At 37.6% G+C, this 20,513-nt stretch overlaps 1 long non-coding RNA gene across 1 annotated transcript; it reads left to right on the top strand.

The window, feature by feature from the left end:
* The first annotated feature begins 1,056 nt into the window (after nt 1-1,056).
* Nucleotides 1,057-9,595, top strand: LOC128919986 (uncharacterized). The gene is made up of 3 exons (XR_008470103.1): nt 1,057-1,855; nt 8,342-9,265; nt 9,327-9,595. It is a non-coding gene; the product is annotated as an uncharacterized LOC128919986 (long non-coding RNA).
* The last annotated feature ends 10,918 nt before the right edge of the window (nt 9,596-20,513 follow it).

Here is a 20,513-nt window from a genome sequence, read left to right as displayed (position 1 = left end):
CACACCTTACATAGCTTACGGATGGACAGTTAGTCCTATCATGAAATTATTACCCTTTAATCAGCTTTTAAATAATAGAATCGTCACTTTTGTGAAGATTTTGACCTTAGATTGCTTTTGAGGTTTACATTTTGTGCCTTCTAAATTCCAAATTTCAACTGTTTACCGTTGCTTCAGTTATTTACTAGCGAATATTTGAATTTTGTAGTTTACTCTGTAAACTAAGCACACTTGACAATCTAGCAATAGAACGCGATATAGTACGAAGTGTTCATAAGTAGCATTCTGTACCGTATACTTGTGGCAAGTATGTATATGAGTATATACATATGTATAAATAAATTCTGCTGAATGTTTTTGTACAAGTAAAAATGACCGAATATAATGCGGCAATGATCAGCGCGGAGGCCGTCGAGTCATGTCGCAAGTCATTTTTCAATTAAATCAATTTAATCTCATGAATACGCCTCACACACACACAAAGACACACAGCCACACATTCATTCTTTACGAGTGCGCTGGTGTGTGAGTGTGTGTGTCGGCTCTTATGCGTAAATAAATTGCTGTTCGTGAAAACTTATATAAACTCTAGGGCTTGTGTGTGTATTTAGCATATGATTTTACATTGTTTAGCGCTAAGCCAGCCCAGCTGAGACACAAGCGCACACACTCACAGCCGAACGTCAAAGATCGTCGCGTTGCAATCGCCCGCTCGATTTGTTGCATTTGTGTGTTGTTGTTGTTGTTGCACTGTCTGCCACCACTATCGGCGCTGGTGGTGGTGGCGATTGTGGACAATTGACGATTAGCAACGACTGACCGGCTGGCTGCTCTTGTCGCGGGCGTCGCCAAGTGCTCACTCCGTGCGAGCGAAAAGGTCACATTGAGTCAATTCCATGACGTTTTGAGATAAAATTATGGCCGCGTAATCATATTTATGCACATATGTGCTCTGTTAGTGCTATATAATGCTACGAGAGCAAAAACAAACTAATGTGAGCTGGTATTAGCGCGCGCTTAGTTAGTGGCGTCTTTCTCCTAAATGTCAATGCAGCGAGCAGCGAATTTCCCCTAACGAACAGCGTCAGTGTTTTGTAGTTGCTGAATGCCGTTTCTTCAAACGATTTCAATTCTTATTTTGGTCTCTTTATGGTGGTGACTTATTAGCTATGCCGGTCAATTGGCGGCGGCGCAGCAAGTAATGAGGGGGAAAGAATTCCCAGACGCGCAGGCGCAAGAAGCTTCACTTCTCACAAAAACACAAAAATTAATAACTTTGGGCGGATGATCGCAATTCTGATCAGTTGTGAAGTCGAGCTCAAACAGTGAAGTACGCGAGTTGGTGGCCAGAAAAAATAAATAAAATAAAAGAATGCTGTCAAAAGTGCAAGAACACACATAGAATTCATAGAATTTTTTAAGAAGATTTAAAAATATATTTCGAAATATTAGAATTTTACTACTGCGGTTTAGCATTTGAGTCAAGCTAAATATGTTTTATTTAACTTTCAATTGGCCGAGCAATTGGAAACGAACGGGAGCCGAATTTCAGTTGCGATCGCGTAACGAACGTTTAATGAGCTGCGGGGTTAAGACCTTCCACAGCAAATACGCGATAGTCGTTATCGCCGCAAGCCTGCGTTGGCGCTCACAGTACGGTCCAGCCGGCGCTTGGCTACACTGCCTGCCGGCACTAGTCGCTTAGTTGTGTCAGCTGGCCGGTGCTGCGTTGGCGTTATCGTCTCGTATACACTTTTTTAGTTTCCACACGTGATAGCAACAGATCAAATACCAATATCGGATATTATATTATGGGAATTTTGCTAATATTGAGCGAAACCAAGCCGAAATTTGGGTAAGTCAAACACTTTTGAAAGAATATACTAAGGAATACTCATTTTACTATTAACAACCAGTGCAAATCAACGCTACATTTGAGTATAATAAAAAGTAATTATGAAATTAATCGGCTATAAAGTATATAAACACACTCCTCCATATGCATATACATATATACAGTTATTTTTATAATTTAGTTGGTCGCTGGCATAGCTATTTTGCTGTTTTCCAAGTCGGCACATTCGTAAATGCGATAAGCGTGTGCCAACATTTCCATATCACTGTAATATTTGCTGCCATGGAACATATACATATGTACAAATGTATATATATTTGTATATCAGTGTGTGTAGGTTGTTTTCGAATAAACAGCTCTCACTTGTAATTAAACTATATTTCGGTTATATCTCATGTGTAGGCATACATATAACTAAAAGGGACGAACAGTTGCAGTATTCGGATATCCGAAAACATACTTGGTATACTCAAGACAGATCTTAGCAATTTGCTCAATGAGTAACAGCACATTGAAACATGAAGAAATTATGAACAAATATATGTGGACATATGTATGTATGTATTCTTGTGTTCACATGTGGTTTCAGTAGCGTTTAATTGACAAAAATTTAATGCAATAAATTTGAGCTTGGCATTCAAAAATCAACAAGGCAATTATGAGCTGAGCCCAGAGACATTTATATATATTTATACATATATACACACAAACATTCAGGGCGCGTTCCGTTCTATGAGTAACATCATATGTACTTGTGTACTTGCGTGCTTACTAAAATAGGTCAAAACAACAATATTCAGCTGAGAAAATTTTTGAAATATTTTTTATGAAAAATTGTCATATGAACAATATGCACGAACTAATATGTACGCCCAAAGTATCATAGTGTCTCTTATCACAAACTATATATTTTAGGACATAACGGCATATAAATGCATGGATAATATTATTAATATTTGAAACAAAAAATGTTTATCTTCATGTTAGTTTTTTCATAATTTGATTTGGTTTCGGTGGATTTGAGTTGAGTTGAATTTTGGGTCGCAAATAATTTTTGAAAAATTTGAAAATTCCAGTCATCAATAGTTCCATAGGCGTTAGCTTAAATACTTCTCAAATCTCAGAGAGTTTCTTAATATGATTGACGAAAAAACTACTGCTAATAATACAAATTGAAATTTTTCAATCACTTAGTTGCCAGAGCTTGGCACAAAACTTGTGGTGGCATTCAGCAACGTAATTTTAGAATTTAGTTGATTGCAGCTCTTTTAGGAGCGGTACCCAAAACTCCACACCAGCAAAGTAAATTTTCCAACACTTTTCGCTGCAACTTTAAGTGGATATGCATAAATAGTTGCAGTTACAACTCAAAGCACAAATAGAATCCAATAACGGTACGTACGACTAGCTGTACACGGGTTTTCTATGCAACAATATCCTGCCTTTTTAATATATCTCCATACATACATATATTCCACTTACTGTGTGTTCATGTAAATTTCAAAGCCTCTGTGTTTGTGCAAGTTATTCACCTTCGTTACTTGCTAATCTTCCGCCACGCAACATGACTACCAGCTATTAAAGGTAATTTGCATTTATTTCTTAATATAGAATTTTTCCCTCTTCTCCTCCTCCACCTTGCTCGCACTTTCTTGCACCTTTTCCTCGTACAAATTTTAGCTTTTTTCCAAAGCAATTTCCTAGCAAACTATTATATAAATTCATAGCAAAACTGCAAAAGAGAGCAGTACTTGCCCACACCGACGACAATATAACCGATTTTGTAACAATTTATTCTACGTTCGTTCGAAAATGAGAAAAAAAAAAATAAAAATAAAACTTTCTCAACCCGCTCATTTGTTCATGGTGATTAGTGAGTCTTATGCACCGTTACTGTGGTTCAATCGCAGCAAAATTTCACTTTACAAAATGGCTTTCGCAACAAAGGCAATGTCCAAGTCTGCTAATAAGCATCTTCAGCCATTTTGGTGGCATTTATGAAATATTGTTTTGGTAATATTTTCTGTAATTAAAATAAAAACTGTAAAATTAACGGTTAATAGTATGCGGTTAGTATTGTTGGCGCGGCGGTTGATGATGTGCCATTGTGCTTTCTTGTGAAATTTTCATTACAGCGTTCTCGCCGAGCCACGGCAACTACAACTAAATCAAAGGAAAACATAACACCATCGCCAACGGTACTTTGCTACTTTTCCACAAAAGCAGTTATTATTTCGTTAGGTGATTACATTACTTATGCATACTCTGCTGAGCTACAGTTAGCTATGTTCCATGGACTCATATTCATAATTCCTCAAGCCCTGTAGGGAATTGCGGGAGACCCCAATTGGTTGGCGCTTGACTGCATTCCTAAGCTGAGTTTTCGGTTATTGTTCCATATTGATTACATTGATCTGAAAGGGTAACCAAGTCAAGTCAACAGCAGTCCACCTTTTGAATCCGATCTCTGTATGACTGTCTGTCGCATTTCCCTACAAGGTGTGTTGAAACTTGTTTATGTGCTCACGTGTGTTTGCGGTATATTTCTGCCAGGACAGTTTTACATATTCCTTCACATGAAGTTCGCTTGAAATTGTCCTTGTTGTCGTCCTAAGCGATTTACTCTTCAGGTGTTGGTAATGTCAGTTGTTGTTTGTAGTTAAGTTGTTGCGCTTGTTTGATGTGTAATTTATTTAAGAGTGTTCAGCATATACCTGGCAATATATTCATATATATATGATATATGTTTATATATAAGTCTATAAGTATTTACATGTTAGCTTTGCTGTCAGCAATCGTTGTTAACCTTGTCAACGGGCCGACATCGTGTCATCATCTTAAAAAAAAATAAACAAATATGTGGACAGGTATGCCAGTTAAACTGAAAGGATTTGTAGCTGGTCTTGCGATTTGTATAATAAAACCATCGGAATGTCATTGGAAATTTATTAGTAAATCCTTGGGCTTCTCAGCGATTGTGAACGTTGCAGGGCATTAAGGTCGTGTCAGTTGGTTCACTATTATTTTCAGTTGACAAGAAATGTGATTGCTCAGAATTATTATTAGAACCAATTTTTGTGTGGATCATGAACCTCCAAAGTGACGGATTATTTAACGAGTATTACTCAAGCCTAGCGAAGTATATCCTAATTATTCTCGTATCTTTGAAAATCTCATCCAAAAGTGTGTTTTGGGATCATGGGAGGTTTTTAAGCCTCGAACACAAAAGGCCCATATTTCTCTACGATTGTCTGAAAGGGATAGTCATCTCTACATAACAGCATGTAAAATAGGAAATATTTTCAAATAAAAATACGATAATTAAAAATTCAAGGTCCCTCCATAGTATTTTCGAAAATGTTAAGCTTAAGTGCGTGCTTCAGAGACTACGCGTTTATACACTTACTCATTATAAATGGAGTCTGCATTCTGTAATATGCGTGTGTTTGCATATTCTCTCTGATGCGCTTGTCGACTGATTGCCACAACAAAGAATTTGGCTTTTACTCGACCGTATGCGCATTACCCGCACGTACCCCCTTTTGCGCGTTCACGAAGTAACAAAATTGGTAATTGCATGCCTGCAGCAACTAAAATTGGGTTACTCGATGTAGAAAATTAAATTTTTGATATCTCATTTGCGAATCGAAATCGAAATTTTCGACAAATGCAGTGGGGCGGTTCATGATGCAAAAGCAAAAACAATAAAAACACATACGTGGTTACATAATAGAAATTGTGTGCGAGTAGGACACCACGGGGTAAAAAGTATTGGTTTGGAGAGCCTGAAGCAAGGTGTCAGATACCAATAGGGCTTTGACTTACTCGATTTGGAACCCAATCTCAGTATGTTGGCAATATTTAGTTGCCCTCAACTCTACCCAGAAAAGAGACCTCTTTGTTGATGGTAATGTTTTGGAGAATAAATCTTTGGAATTATTTCTAGTAATGTTCTTGAGCCAGTTAAAAAACTCTCTTCTATGACTAAAGATAATATTTGCCGAATATATTTTATATTATCTTTTGCGATTTTATATTATTATTTGTTCTTTTTTTCTTCTCATTAGTCTTTGATTTTCAGCTAACTAAAATGCTCGCGTCCGAAACGATTTAGTCCTTCCTTACTTAAGAACCGTTTCTTGTTATTTCACCATCATCATTGATTTGATCTAATTTTATTATTGTAAAATTTTATCTTCGAATTTATTTTCAATTTCGCTTACAAAAGTTTCGTGTTTATATTTAATTTCACAATACCACAGTCACAACGCGGACGGACATGCTCACACTCCTGCCTGCCGCTCATCGTGTGTGCTTGAGCACACACGCCGAAATATGCGTGCGCTCGGAGTACATTCAACAGTTCAGTTTAACGAGCTGACTTTTCACTTTGCAGGAAATTCCACTTACCTTCCCGTACTTATTTGCTGTAGTGCAAACTTTTTTTCAACAAATATGGAAAGTGTTCGGAACGAGGCAGTCAGTGATTCTTTGCATATTCGTTGTTATAAAACTCGCATGTGTGCCGTTAAGTACACGTTAGTGCGGCGTATGGCACATGTATGGTTGTGGGATTCCGTTATGTGGACACATTTATTCGTACATGATTTTGCGTGTGTGGAAGAGTGGATGATTGCATATTTGTCAGCTCGCAGGTGTCAATTTATTTGCATACATTCTGGCTGCAGATTTGTTCAGCGTGTCATATTGGCGGCTTTACTTTAGATTCCATGAGTGTTTTAAAATATCAGCAAGCGCTTCAAATCTTTTCAATATGAAATTCGGAAGAAGTAAAATCTCGTCAAAATTTTGGAATTTGGTCATTTGCATTTTGCAACCTCACAGTGCTGGAAATATCCATTTTTGGACTAGTGGTGGCCGATGGTTTTGATGATTATTTTCAGTCTCTTATGGAGAGTACTCATTTTCAGTCTGCCACTTTTCCTCGTGCCATATTTGTGAATTGCTCTCTTTATAAAATAGTTACACCTGAAACCGTCAGCACTGCTATCCATTGTAAATTTTTGTGAGAGAGTAACTGGATTGTTTTAAATCAATCGATTGTTCGATTGACCACTCTCTACGATTTGTCGAATCGAATATATCTATTGTGACTGTAAAAACAAAGCAAAGTACTTTTGTTTGAACTTAAACTATTCTTAACTCTAAGCTGTAATGCTTGTTTCTAAAGATTTAATTTATTTTATTTAATTTTACAATTTTATGAAGTCTCAAACGCGACGGTGTCGATAGTAGGTATCCAGTTTATAAAAACTTATTGATACTTCGCATAAGATATCGTACAATGGCCTTGTACAGCTTCCACTTAATATGATCACTCATAAATGACTCAATGTAACGTTGCTGAATTCAATTAACGACTAAATTCAATTGAGCAATTTGTGGTCGGCAGCTAAATACCTACGCACGCTCTCGACTTTTCACTGAGTTCAGAAGGGTTAAATTGTTGATTGGCAGCAACAAGCTGAGTACATAAATGGCAGAAAAATGTGAAAGACCCTCACACAATCCTAAAGAATATTGTACACAGGAATTGAGAAAAAGTGTACAGCTGTATGACATTATCTTTGATCTTACTAGTGTCGAACTATCTCATCACATTTATCTGCTTGCAATGCATTTAACTATTGAGGAACATGCCGAAAGCTGTAAGATCATTCCACATATTGAAGTCTACAAATAATAGGGTTAATTGCCAAATATTCCATATATTTCGTTAGAGTGTTTCATCAAATTTGCTAAACATATTTAGAGAAACAAGAACGTGTTCGTATACATGTGAACCCGAGTGAAACTGCAAAATAGAATACCGAATATAGCGAATGCCGCGAAAACAAACAGAAAATATTTATGAATGTGAGCAATGCCAACATTTCTAAGAGGGTCAATTAAGCCAATTTAAATTTAATAAATATGACAATAATTAAATAGAATATTACTACGCGACTACAGCATAAGCAAGCAATCATGACAACAATGTCATATTTATGTGTAAGAAAGTTTGCTTATCGCTCGCATAGTCTCATTTTGTCAGCTTTGGATGCTGATTATTCAGCAGTTATTGAGCACTTGGAATTTACCACAGCTTGATGCAGTCATATTGAGAGGGAAACCACCACTGTGCATTTGTTGTTCCTCAAGTCCCAGCTTCCTGTCGGACGCTCACTCTAAATTGCAAGTGCCTTTAGTCATATTTGCTAATTTGACTTGAAGAATGAGAACGAGCAAATAAATGTGGATGGGATGTGGAAAACTACATTCCTGCAATTAAAAAATCGTTTACATACACACAAGTACTATACTAGTAGTATACATATCTATATTTTCCTTACTTATTTTGCGCAAACTTGTGCATTCCTAGTAATCCTAAGAGGGACTCTTTTTGTTTTATATTATTATTTGAGAAAAAATTTTCAAATTTTGAATATTTGTGAATAATTTCATGTTTAATTTTTGTATTTGCAGACTCAGATGATTTACGACATATGGTAGCAATCTTCTAAAATATCTTAAAAGAGTTTGAGTGATTAAATTATAAAAATTAAGTGAAGTGAAGCATTGAAGTTCATAATATTAACACTAATATCGCTTTTCTAAGTACTAGTGCCGCAGGAGATAGTTCAAACGACATATAGTAGACCCCTGCTGCCCCAGTGCTTATCAAAGCGTTTCTAGTGTCAACTAATTACCGTTATAAAAGTGAAAATTTTGATGAGATCAACAGAGGGAAGTGCATAAGTGAAACAAACAAACAGTATTTTTGTGATACTATTTGAAAGTGAATGGTTAATGATGAATAGAGTAGTTCAGTGGGAGAGAGCTCATATATCATTCTGGTGTATCAAAAAATTGGCTGCAACGAAATAGCTACTTTCTTAAAATCTATTTCAAAAACTCCCAGTGTTTTCAAAAACAAACTTTTGTGGATAATATTAAAATAAAAACCCACCGATCGGAAGTGAACCACGTCTAGGGCTGGAACATGGTGTAAGTATGGTCATCTATTGAAATTACAAAAACCGATGTGGAGGTAAAATGGTTTAAATTGAGAACTTATTTCTTCACAATATAAATATTCACTTACTACAGCAACCTTGGTGTTTGTCCCAACAATTTGAGATCTTCTTAACTTTGTTTTCAAATTAACCAAATTTAAATTTCTCTCACGTCCGAAACTAGTTAAAACGTCTACACATTTTAGCCGAAGCGCAAAGGAACAATAACAGCGCAGTAAAGAATGCGTCAAGGATGGGAAAACTGAGTGATTTCATGAGAAGAATTTCTATCTTGTTTATGGTGGAAGGTCGACCTAGCCTACAACTACCATATGGCGCGAAATGTGATTGATTCAATATGATAAAGCTTGAAATGCCGACGTTTGGAGGCATGGTAAGTAGTGCTATTTTTGATTCTGTTTACATTATCTAAAGGATTTTGAATTTATTTCTAGCAATTTCGTTCCAGAGCCCAGCCTGAGTCGTATCAATCAAGTCGTAGTAATCATCAAGAGTGCGCTTTTTTTCTTTAACATCTAAATAAACCCTCCAAAATACATAACATATTTCAAATGGAAGGTGTTTCAAAGCCTTTAAAAAAGAAAAGCTCATATTAAAACTTCTTTAAAAGAACTATATACATTTTTTTTAAATTTTATTGGAAGTTTATTGCTCTTTTATTGCTTTATTTATTATTTATTTAATAATAATTAATTTCTTTTTATTTTAGCCATTTCAGTTGTATGCATATTTTATATGCAATATTCATCTAAATTAATATTAGTTTGAGCCGGCTATAAAGCTCAAAGTTAAAATTTTTGTCAACAAATCTCTGTTCAAATAAATAAAAACGCACAAAGCAGAATTATTCGCTTAAAAATCATAAGTGCCATGGAAAGCCGAAACCTCAAGATGTTGACATTTCAGCTCGGCGTAGGCTCGCTGCAGAAGTGCTCACTGCCTGGCTTGGCCTATATTCGGTAGTGCTTGTCTTTCTGCTTGACTAGAGTAGCAATGCACACAATAAATGCAAGCGAGCTGGCTTTCACACAAGAATGCACGATGCACTTACACGCTTACAAATGCAACTGTGCTAATTCCGTACATTTGGATTTGGATGTGGCTGCGTGTGTGTGGGACTTACAGCACACATATATTTACAGGCATTTATTTATGTATTCTATGCTTGTCGGCTTTGCAGGCACGATGACAAAATGCTAAATGCAAAAATCGCTCGAGAAGTCCATGCCATGTGCTCATATTCCGACCGCCGAACACAAAGTAAAATTTTGAGTAGCCAGCTGAGGAGCAGTGGAGCAGGCGAGCCCGAAGGAAGAGGAGTGTATAAATAATGCTGCCAGCATAACAAAAGCAATCCAGGACAATGTATACACACCAGCTTAATAAGAAAACAGACAACAAGTGTACACGCCGCTGGTGCGAATGTGCGTGCGTGTGTGTGTGTGGAGAAAGCCGAAGCGGGCTCTTAAGCCAAACAACCCGCAAATGTTGGCATAAAGCTCAAAAGCAACGCAAACTTCGCTCTGTTGATACACTAAACTCTCGGTTCCAACAATTCGCCAATCCTTTCTTAGTCGCTGAAAACAGACATCAGCAGCAGCACTCATGTCTACACAAACACACACACCCACGAACTTTAGAGACATTGTGTATGGGAAGCTGAGGCAAATACATATATTAATATGACAACTTACATAAACACACGAGTACTTTGGTATGGAAACATTAAGTCTGTTGTTGTTTCTTGTTTTTGTTTTTAGCCAGCATAAAATGGAGTATAATTAACGTGTCTAATGCACCAGCCAGTTTTATCTGAGACTTGCTTTAAGACCAAGTGTACTTTGAAGACATCTTCAACTCATGCGAATTTTCTTCCCAATTTCAACTTATGAGCCGCCCTAATGGATACAGTCTCTCAAATATGCTGAGTGTGTGTGTTTATGCTTCCCGCACATGCATGTTACTCTTAACAGTTAACTAACAGCTGACAACACTATCTACTTTTGGCTTGTCTACAGCACTGACTAACGCATAAAGCCGGCGCACAACGACAATTCAAATGGCCAGAAGCCTATTACAATGCACACAAGACTAATAACAATGCAAAAACATTACCTAAATGTTTATTCAAGTTATTTAACTTAAACTTCAAGTTAAATTAAGCAAACAAAGACAACAGCAAAGAAATGACAGTCTCAGCAACGGCGGCGGTGGTGGTGGTGGTGCGGGGCAGATTAGGCTGTGTGTCGAGCTAAACGGCAAGGCAGCAGTGCGAATGGCGCAACAACAACAACCAACAAAGACGCAAGAAAAACAACATAATAACAGCAACGACAACAACAACAACATGTAGATGGAGCAGCCACATTAGAGCCATTTGCTAAGGGATCTCAAGGTAAATATTTAAAGTAGAAACAACAATACGTCAACAGCAATAACGACAACGACAACAAACCAACAACAACCATAAAGAGCGTCGTGGCACAAAGCACTAACAACCCGCCAGGAGAGTGCAATAACTACTCCAGTAGCAACCAGTGTACATGATAATATTAGTTAAACCAACAATGTGAAATGTAACTAAGTACAAGAGGGCATGTGTACAAAAGCAAAGATCAACGACAACAAATGATAACGACCAGGGAAGCAATCAAGCAAGCCAGCAAGCAGGCTAAGCAAATCAACAAGCAGCGCTGGTTTGCCACTGCGTATACGTAATGTCTCATACGTTCATGTCATTTTCATTGTTGTTGTTGTGTGTGTGAGTGTGTGTGGGTATAAAATGGACTTTGGATAATCAAATAAATATAAAAAGAAACAAATTACTAATATTTAACACTTTGAATTATTATTAGTAGGTAATTGATTTCCTGTATTGTGTCAACTAATGCACAACTGGGTCCAGCTTAAATTCATCCATGGAAAAAGTTGTACGGCAAGTCAGAAGTCAGTTAGATTTGGAATAAATAAAATACTCGGGACATGATCTTATTATTATTTTTATGTTTAACATAATAAAAGTTAGTGTCAGAGAGAGGAGGGGTTGTCAGGGCGCAGTATTTACAAAGGAATTTTGTAACAAAATTGGAATTATGGATTCTCTTCAGAATTTATTTTAAATATTTAATCTATTATAATATAAATAATATTAAAATATAAATAAAAGAAATAGCTTAAGCCTCTACCATAAAGCCTTGGGAAATGAAACAGCTTCGCTCCCATCTAATAACCTGAGAAATCCAACAGCTTCGCTTCCATCTAATAAACTGAAGTCTTCCATTATATTGCAAAAAATTAAAAAAAACACAAATATTAAAGAAATGCAAAATTGTATGCACTGTTCGTATTAAATTCACATTAGACCATCGAAGAACCTTTTTTATTGACCTTCGTTTAAGCTTTTTGCTGATGATATGGAGCATAACAACAACTCTGTCGAAGCGCACCGTTTTGGGGAAAGTGAACGCGACTCAATATGAACATTTATATAAATCTATATCCCTGGTTACAACGAGTACAGCCCCAGCACATTTGTTGCGGAAATTTCTAAGCTTATTAAATTATATTTTATGAATTCCTTGGCGTGTCAGACATGAAGTTGCATTTCGGCTGGCACACAAGCATATAGCATACACGAGTGTATGCACAAATGGCATGCGAATGCCAATAGATAGGATGAGCATAATGTGCAGTTAAGTTGCTAACATTATTCACTTATGTAAGGCGCCAAGCAGCCACAGACACACACATTTATGACTTGCATTAAGCGCTCAAATGGAATTGCAAGTTGTGGGCGAAGAATATTGTGCTCTTCTATTTACACACACATATTTACTTACATATACATGTATATAAGTAAATGTAGAAATGCATAAAAGCACTTGCAAAATCGCAAGTAAATTGGAATAGTTTGGCTGAACGCCATTTTAACGCGTTCTACAACGAAAAAAAATAATTTTTGATAATACAAATAATGCAAGAATAATAAACAAAAATAATATTTTTAACAGTTTATATTAAAATTCATTTCATTTTTTATATTTTATAATGAAAACTAAAATAAGTTTTCGACCGAGTTGAGATCGAAAATGTTCGCCACAAACTCTCAGTGCATGCATTAGTAACTCTATTCCGGTAATTTGGAGACTAGGTATGTTGGTGGAAATAAAAAGAATTGTGAAACTCAGCCAAGAGAAAACATTGCGATAAGCTGGCAGCACACAAAAAGGGCACACAAGTACATAGAAAGTTTGAGATAGCAAATGTGAATAGTTCGGGTAAACTTTGGAATGCAAAATGGTAAGGCAATCGGCGGATGGACACGAAGCCTATTCAAGAATACTGTTACAATGATTTAATAATTACTTAAATGCATTAACCTCCAATAAAAATACAATTTCGCTTAATTGATTCTATCAAATATTTTGACTCAATATATTAAAATGCTTAAACTACTTCAGTATAAAACGCATTTAAGGCCATGAAGTAGAAATCACGCTCAAGTGCGAGTGCATTTGTTGTATGGTGGACGGAAAATTTATTATTTTGACATTTGAATTCATAACGGTAAGCCGTCAATCGCTCGCTTGCAACCTTGTAAGCTCAGAAAAAGCCCACACAAGCATGCAAACAATGCGTTGAGCGCGCGCACAAAAGAAGCAGAGTAAATGCGTGCCACACTCACACACACACATCTGCATGCGAATAAAACATGCATACCGTTACGTTATGTATATGGTAAATTACTCGCACATCATGATGTATGCATGCATGACTGGCAGGTAGGAAAGTAACAATTTCAATTTCCACAAGTGAAATTTTTTGCCGCCGGCTTCCGATACACAAACATACATACAAATCTAACTGTACATATGTATGAATAATGTTAGTATATGTATAAGTGTGAGCGTGTGTGTGTGTGTGCGCATAACAAGCATGAAATGATATTGAAATTTGTTCTCAAAATTGGCGCAACTTTGTTTTCCATTAAAAGCGTGGAGAAAAAAACTATGGCAGCTTTATGGCTCATGAGCGCCGCTGCAGCACTAACAGGCTGCAATAGATGGGCGGGGCGGTGCGCTGTGGTGCGGAGAGGTTGTGGTGTGGCGTGGCAATTTGCATAGCCATGCAAATAAAGATTTGCATACTTTGCGGCGAGTTATGCCTGGCTGACGCTAATGCTGCATTCCGTGTGTGCACTTTTACTTATAAACAAGCAAATATTGATGTGTGGCAGCGTGTGCGTGTGCATGTGCATGTGCTTTTATAGCTTATAAGCATGATAAACAACGCGCTTGATAAGTTGTGCACCTTCATGAACACGCGCGCGCCTGTGTATACAGAGCTTCATATTTATTCGAATACCTGCCGATAAGTGCTCACCAACAAATGGAAAAATGTGATTATGAAGGCCTCGATTATAGAACTAGTACCATTGCAGCCAAATGTAACCAGTTGGGGAATGATTACAGCCATGGATAGTAGAAAATATGCTTGATAGCCTAAAAGTATACTTTAGAATTTGAAATTTTACTCTTTCCCTATCTTTATAAATTTCAATTAGAGCTTTCAAATGGTACAATATAATTAGGGATAATATGCATATTTATTATCTCAACGTATTTAGCACTATTTCTAAAAGCCCTCGTGAGACAACTCGACAAGTCTTATATGAATACATTCAGGCGCTTCATATCCACTACGATCTTTACACTCTGCGAGTCTGACAGCGAAGAACAACCACACTGATAACAGTGCTTGTATACGAGTATGTGAGTGCAGCAGCAGCACTATCTTGTGGAACAATGCGAATTACTCGTAATATAGCCATAGCGCAATAACAACAACATAAAATGCAATTTTCATTTTTACGATCGTTATTTTATATTTCCGCCTCTTGAAGGTTATTGTTCGCATGCGCTCTTGTTGTTTTTGTTGTTTATGTTTTCTTTTTTGTATATATATTTTTATTATAGTGCTTTCACTGCTTCTTCTTTATTAAGAATTGGCAACATGCATAAAATTGCCATTGTTGCTGCTGCGGAGCATGCAACCCGCCGCATGAAGTAAACAGCGCACAAACGTAGTTGCTTCCTTCCGTGTCTTTCTTGGCTTGCTTGTCTCCCTGGCGTTCTTTATTTGCTCGATCGCAGCGCGTTTTACGTCCACTTTTATACTGCGCCAGACCAAGTCCGCCAAGTAGCCGTTGATTTGCCACCACTGAATGAATGGCAATCGGGGGCGTTTGGAAAGCGGAAAACAGGAGAAGAAGGAGTAAGGAGGGAAACACAAGAAGGGGTGTGTTGAAATTGTTGCACAATGTGGCGTCTTCACGTCTGTAGCCGCAAACGGTAGATGTAGTTTGTAGATTCTACATTTTCTTATTACAGAGCGAAGCGCTTATATGCGGTGTAACAGGAGTACACATGTACAAGTCTGTATGTATGAGCTGTGCGGTGTTTCCTGAATTTCAGAGTTTCTTTGTTTGCCTTTTCTTTCATGTTTTTATTCTTATTTGATGTGATAACCAAATTGCATATTTATTTTGGTAACTGTAAAATCTTCGTGATTAATTGTAGTATAATATTGTAAACTGAACAGACATATTGAAAGAAATTACTATAATTTAAAAACAATATATGGGAGTGCACTCTTGCCAACAGATGCTACTTTGGACTGAGTAGGCAATTGAACAGTAAAGTCCTCTCTCGACGAACCAAATCAAACTCTACAAGTCGCTTATCATTCCCGTCCTGGTATATGGTGTAGAAGCTTGGACGATGTCTACATCAGATGAGACGACACTAGGAGTTTTCGAGAGGAAAATTTTGCGCAAGATTTATGGTCCTCAGAACATTGGCAACGGCGAATACCGCAGACGATGGAACGATGAGCTGTACGAGTTATACGACGACATTGACATAGTTCAGCGAATAAAAAGACAGCGGCTACGCTGGCTAGGTCTTGTTGTACGGATGGACGAAAACACTCCAGCTCTGAAAGTGTTCGATGCAGTACCCGCCGGAGGAAGCCGAGGAAGGGGGAAGACCACCACTCCGTTGGAGGGACCAGGTGAAGAGCGACCTAGTTACACTTGGGATCTCCAACTGGCGCCGAACTGCGAAAGATAGAGAGAAGTGGCGCACTCGATTCGGCTATAATCGGCTAAACGGTTGCAACGCCAATCACACACGCACATGTGGAGTCCGATGGAGATATCAAAGCTTGATCGCGAAAAATTTTAAGCTTTAGTTCTTTAAGCGAACTCTTGAACTCTGGGTCCAATATATATAAAGATCGCTTGTTTCTTGTAATATAAATTTCTATTTGAACTTCAACTTAATAAATTAGCTCAGATATGAAAGTACGGCCCATTTCGCTTTGAAGTTATGCGCAATTTGTAAGTAATGTTAGAAGGCCAACAGCCCTTATATGCATATGTTTATCACAAGATATAAAAGAAATCAAGAACGCAATAGCTTTTGAGGTTTTACAAACAAAATCCATTATAGTTTAGAACCCACTCCAGTTTCTAATTGCGAGCGGCAAATAAAACTTCCAACTTTATGATTTCGAAAAAAAACCTATAAACATACAATTTCCTTTATAAACACACAACAACAACAACAAATACAGATCCTGGTTGTTTGTAGAGAAAAACGTGTATCCCCGTGTAATGCGTTTACATGCTTGTAAACACGGACACTGAAGGTTACATGGGTTTACGTAAAAAATAAATTCAATTACAAGCATTCGTTACGCTGGGACTACGGCCTGACCAACTGACCAACACAACACATAAAGTACCGTTTTTATGAACTCAGCGAGCAAGTGAGCGAGCGAAAAAAGGCAAGTGGAAGTGGCATAAAGCAGAAGAAGAGCAGAAGAGAAGAAGAAGAAAATGCCTTTTAGTGCTAAACAACAAGGACATGGAGGTAAAAAACTAACTGAACTGCGCACGAAGAAAAAGCGGCGTCCGAAGCACGAGAGCACATCCTACGAGTGCATAAACGTCAACTAAGCACTCGGCGTGTGCTGGAGCTCATAAACATCAAGAAAACGTGCTGCCGAAATGCAATAACGTACGCGGCGAGCCAATACTGGACACACATACATATATATGTAAACAACAACAACAACAAACGACTTCGCATAGCATATGTGTGCCTTGAGGGGACTGTGAGTGGAGACATACGCACGCACAACAAGCAGAGCAGTGCGCGCTTATGACCTTTCTTAGTGCGTCTCGAAACATTTTAGTGTTACTCCTAAAAGTATACTTCACTACTTGCGCCAATATAAAATATACTGTGCATGTTTGCATGCGGTAATGAAGGCTAAGCAAAATGCCAAAAATGGTCATGTATTTACGGTGGCACGTCGCTTTGTCAAGTGTACCGGCCACTACATGGGTGCCAGCAGTGTGTGTGTGTATAACTGAAGAAGTGCGTATATTCACTAAATTACAGTTGCTACAAGCGAGCATTTATAACTGCCATGTCCATAACAATAACGGAAGCTTTGATGCGAAACCAATATATTTGGGACCCTCACAAAAGTGTGAGCGCAAATTTAGCTCTGCTGGCACCCAATTTTATATGTAGAAAACAAATATTCGCAAATGTGCTGTCAAATAGAAGCAGAAGGAAAAGGGAAGTTCATCAGATAGTGGGTGGGGAATATTGGTTTTGTCTCAAAAGCATCTTCATAATCTTTACCGAATATACACCATTGAATTAAAAGGAATTTAAATTTGATTTATATTGTTGATTTTTTAGTAACTATATTCTGTTTTAAGTATTAATAATTGATTAAAAATCCGTTTTTCGGACTTCAAATCCAATATTTCGAGTTTGAAAGCTTCGAAAATCTGAGAACAAATACACTTGGTTTTACTTATGACTAAGTCTCCCTGAAGAAATTAGTTTTGTCAAATACCCAGAAAAATGTAGCCGTATAGTGCAATTGTAACAGAACCAGATAAAACTCGATTCTTTGGCCTACTTTTATTATTTTCAGTTAGAAGACTTCAAGCTCTGCTCCTATCTCTCTCTTTTGGATATGCTGTTATTATGAATAGTTTCTATAAAAAATGTTGATTTACTGAAGTCAATAATATTATATTAATTTCGTCCTTCATAATCCTTTCTAAGGAGGTACCAAGTAATCATTTGTAGAATTTTCTCCACTAAACTCATTTACAATAGAGCGATGCTTGCTTTGTAATAAATATATTTTAAAATATATTCCACAACATTATTTACCATTAAACTGCAAACACTTCCTTCCTCATAACAAATTTTCGCGCTGCCTTCACACGACAATCTCTTCAATTTCTTGTTATTACAACTCCTGACAAAACTGGCAAATGATTGCAACAATCAAGTCATTTGTACAAATTCTAAGCGTGGTCCCGATGCGATGCATTTGCACAGACGTTGCACGCGATGTGAGCACACACATGCCACGGAACGTACGAAATAACACAGAAATTTATGCGAAAGTACACATGCTCGTATTTGTCTATAATTTCCTAACTAATGCTAAGTAGCGACGAGACTGCAGGTGCAGTTGGTGTTGCTGTTGCTGTTTATTTATACACCAACCACCAACAAAATGTGAAAGCCAACAGTCACCTGTGACACACACACCCTGCAATGGAGGTGCCTTGAGTAAATATGTTTCTGGAAATAGCATATATTTTAGCGCAGTTGCGATTGCATTCCTGAAAATTTCAAATTATAATTGAGTTATTATTTAGTTGACGGTGCTATGCAACAACAACCACCAGACAACAACAACACATATGCACATGTGAACCGCATGCCAGCGTACTCTTTACATGCCACTTGTGTAATAAATAACATGATTATTCAGATTGCACCGTGAATTGCGAACGAAAATATGGAGAAAGATATAAGTTCATTCAAATAGTAATGGAGTTGGCTATATTGGTTCTAAAGATAGATCTAAACTGATTGTAGCGTAGTTTTTATCACTCTCGAAATCTCTGAATATAATAGGTCTACAACTTTGCTTCCTCCGTTTTCCAATAGATGTCTCTAGGGTCAAGCACTGGTCCATTAAATCGTTTTATATCGATCTTGGACATTTGTGTCAACATTAACCCAACAAAATATTTGTAGAGATCTGTTTGCATCCCAAACTTATTCTCAAAACTGAAAATGTCACTTTTTGAGCCGAATTCTCGACATTTGCACGGAATACGCATGCTGCCAGAAAGATCGTCAAAAGTAGTAGCTACCGTCTGCCAATATTTTGAATAACCTTTTTGTAACCGTTTTTATACAAAGTTGTTGACCTAATAGTTTAAGGATTCCACAGATTGATGAATATTGGACCCATCAGCAAACACCCTTTTCACAAATAATTACTTTTCTCTATTGACATATTTCATTATATGATAATCTGTTAAAGAAGCATGAGTGACTATAGAAAAGGATTATATTTCATCGACGCTCAATATAAACAAAAGAGGAAAGAATTTGTCAACCCAATCATTGTTTATTTTAATAGAGCTTCAGGCGGTGCTTAAAGCTTTTAAAGCTCACTTCATGACAAAATGGATCACTGTGCAGCAGATCTGCCCATTGAACCGTTGGCAAAGTGGAAACACTAAAAATCACGCCAAACTATGTGACAACAACGCTCGCACAACCCCGAGCAGCATTCCCTGTGGCACATTAACTCACATTGCATTCGCATTGCATAGCATTGCAGCTAGTACCTGGAATGAAAGCTCGCAAATTGCAACTGTATGAATGTGCGCTGGTTATTGTGTTTACATGAAGTTATGGAATTTGGTTTAGACATTTTTTCTCCCTCATTTTTTGAGAAATTACGACATACACGCTGCTTGCCACACCCACCGCATTACGAGATTTTAGTTAGCGGTGAGGGGTAGCACAGCGGTGCTTCTTCCACTGCAACTAACTCGCATAGCACTCGCTTGTGCTTGCTGTTCGAGGTCTGCTGGTGGATACTTGTGCATTGGCATTGTGGCAAGTTATTAGTTGACGTATTCATGCCACTTCATGGGTGCAGCAAGTTATTGCAGCACTCGTGTGTGTATTGAGTGCGGAATGTTGTTGCAAATATATGCATATTTATATGCCATAAACACACACGAATGAATATGCATGATTATGTGTATGCGTGTGTATATGAATGATGTGGCATGCAACATATTTAAAGGTATACGCATGCTTTTTCATCCACAGACAATGCGACGTCAAGCAAGGGGCTGCCGAAGCCCCGAGCTGAAATGGGAATCCAGAAGCCAGCCAGCATTTGGCAGAGGAAGAAATGACGAAGAGGCAGTTGCAGGCGGCATGCATGAATGCTTCGTTGACTTTATTCACAAATGCATAGACTTCGGAGCAGAGCTCTCACATGTGTAGAGTATAAATGCATTTGCTGTGGAAAGCAATGTGTGTGTGTATGTGTGAGTTGTTCGGTTATATTTCAAAGTATTTGCCAATGTTTCACTTTGACGCACTCGTCTGTTGCGCAGAATTTCGCACTTAATTGTTGATGGCGAAACGATTTCGTTTGTTTATCATGAATTACTCTCACACCACGAATGACTTAGTTAGAAGTTC

The sequence above is a fragment of the Zeugodacus cucurbitae genome, chromosome 2 (genome assembly GCF_028554725.1).
Source record: "Zeugodacus cucurbitae isolate PBARC_wt_2022May chromosome 2, idZeuCucr1.2, whole genome shotgun sequence".
Classification (NCBI taxonomy): Eukaryota; Metazoa; Arthropoda; class Insecta; order Diptera; family Tephritidae; genus Zeugodacus; species Zeugodacus cucurbitae.
This window is presented reverse-complemented; position numbering and strand designations above follow the sequence as displayed.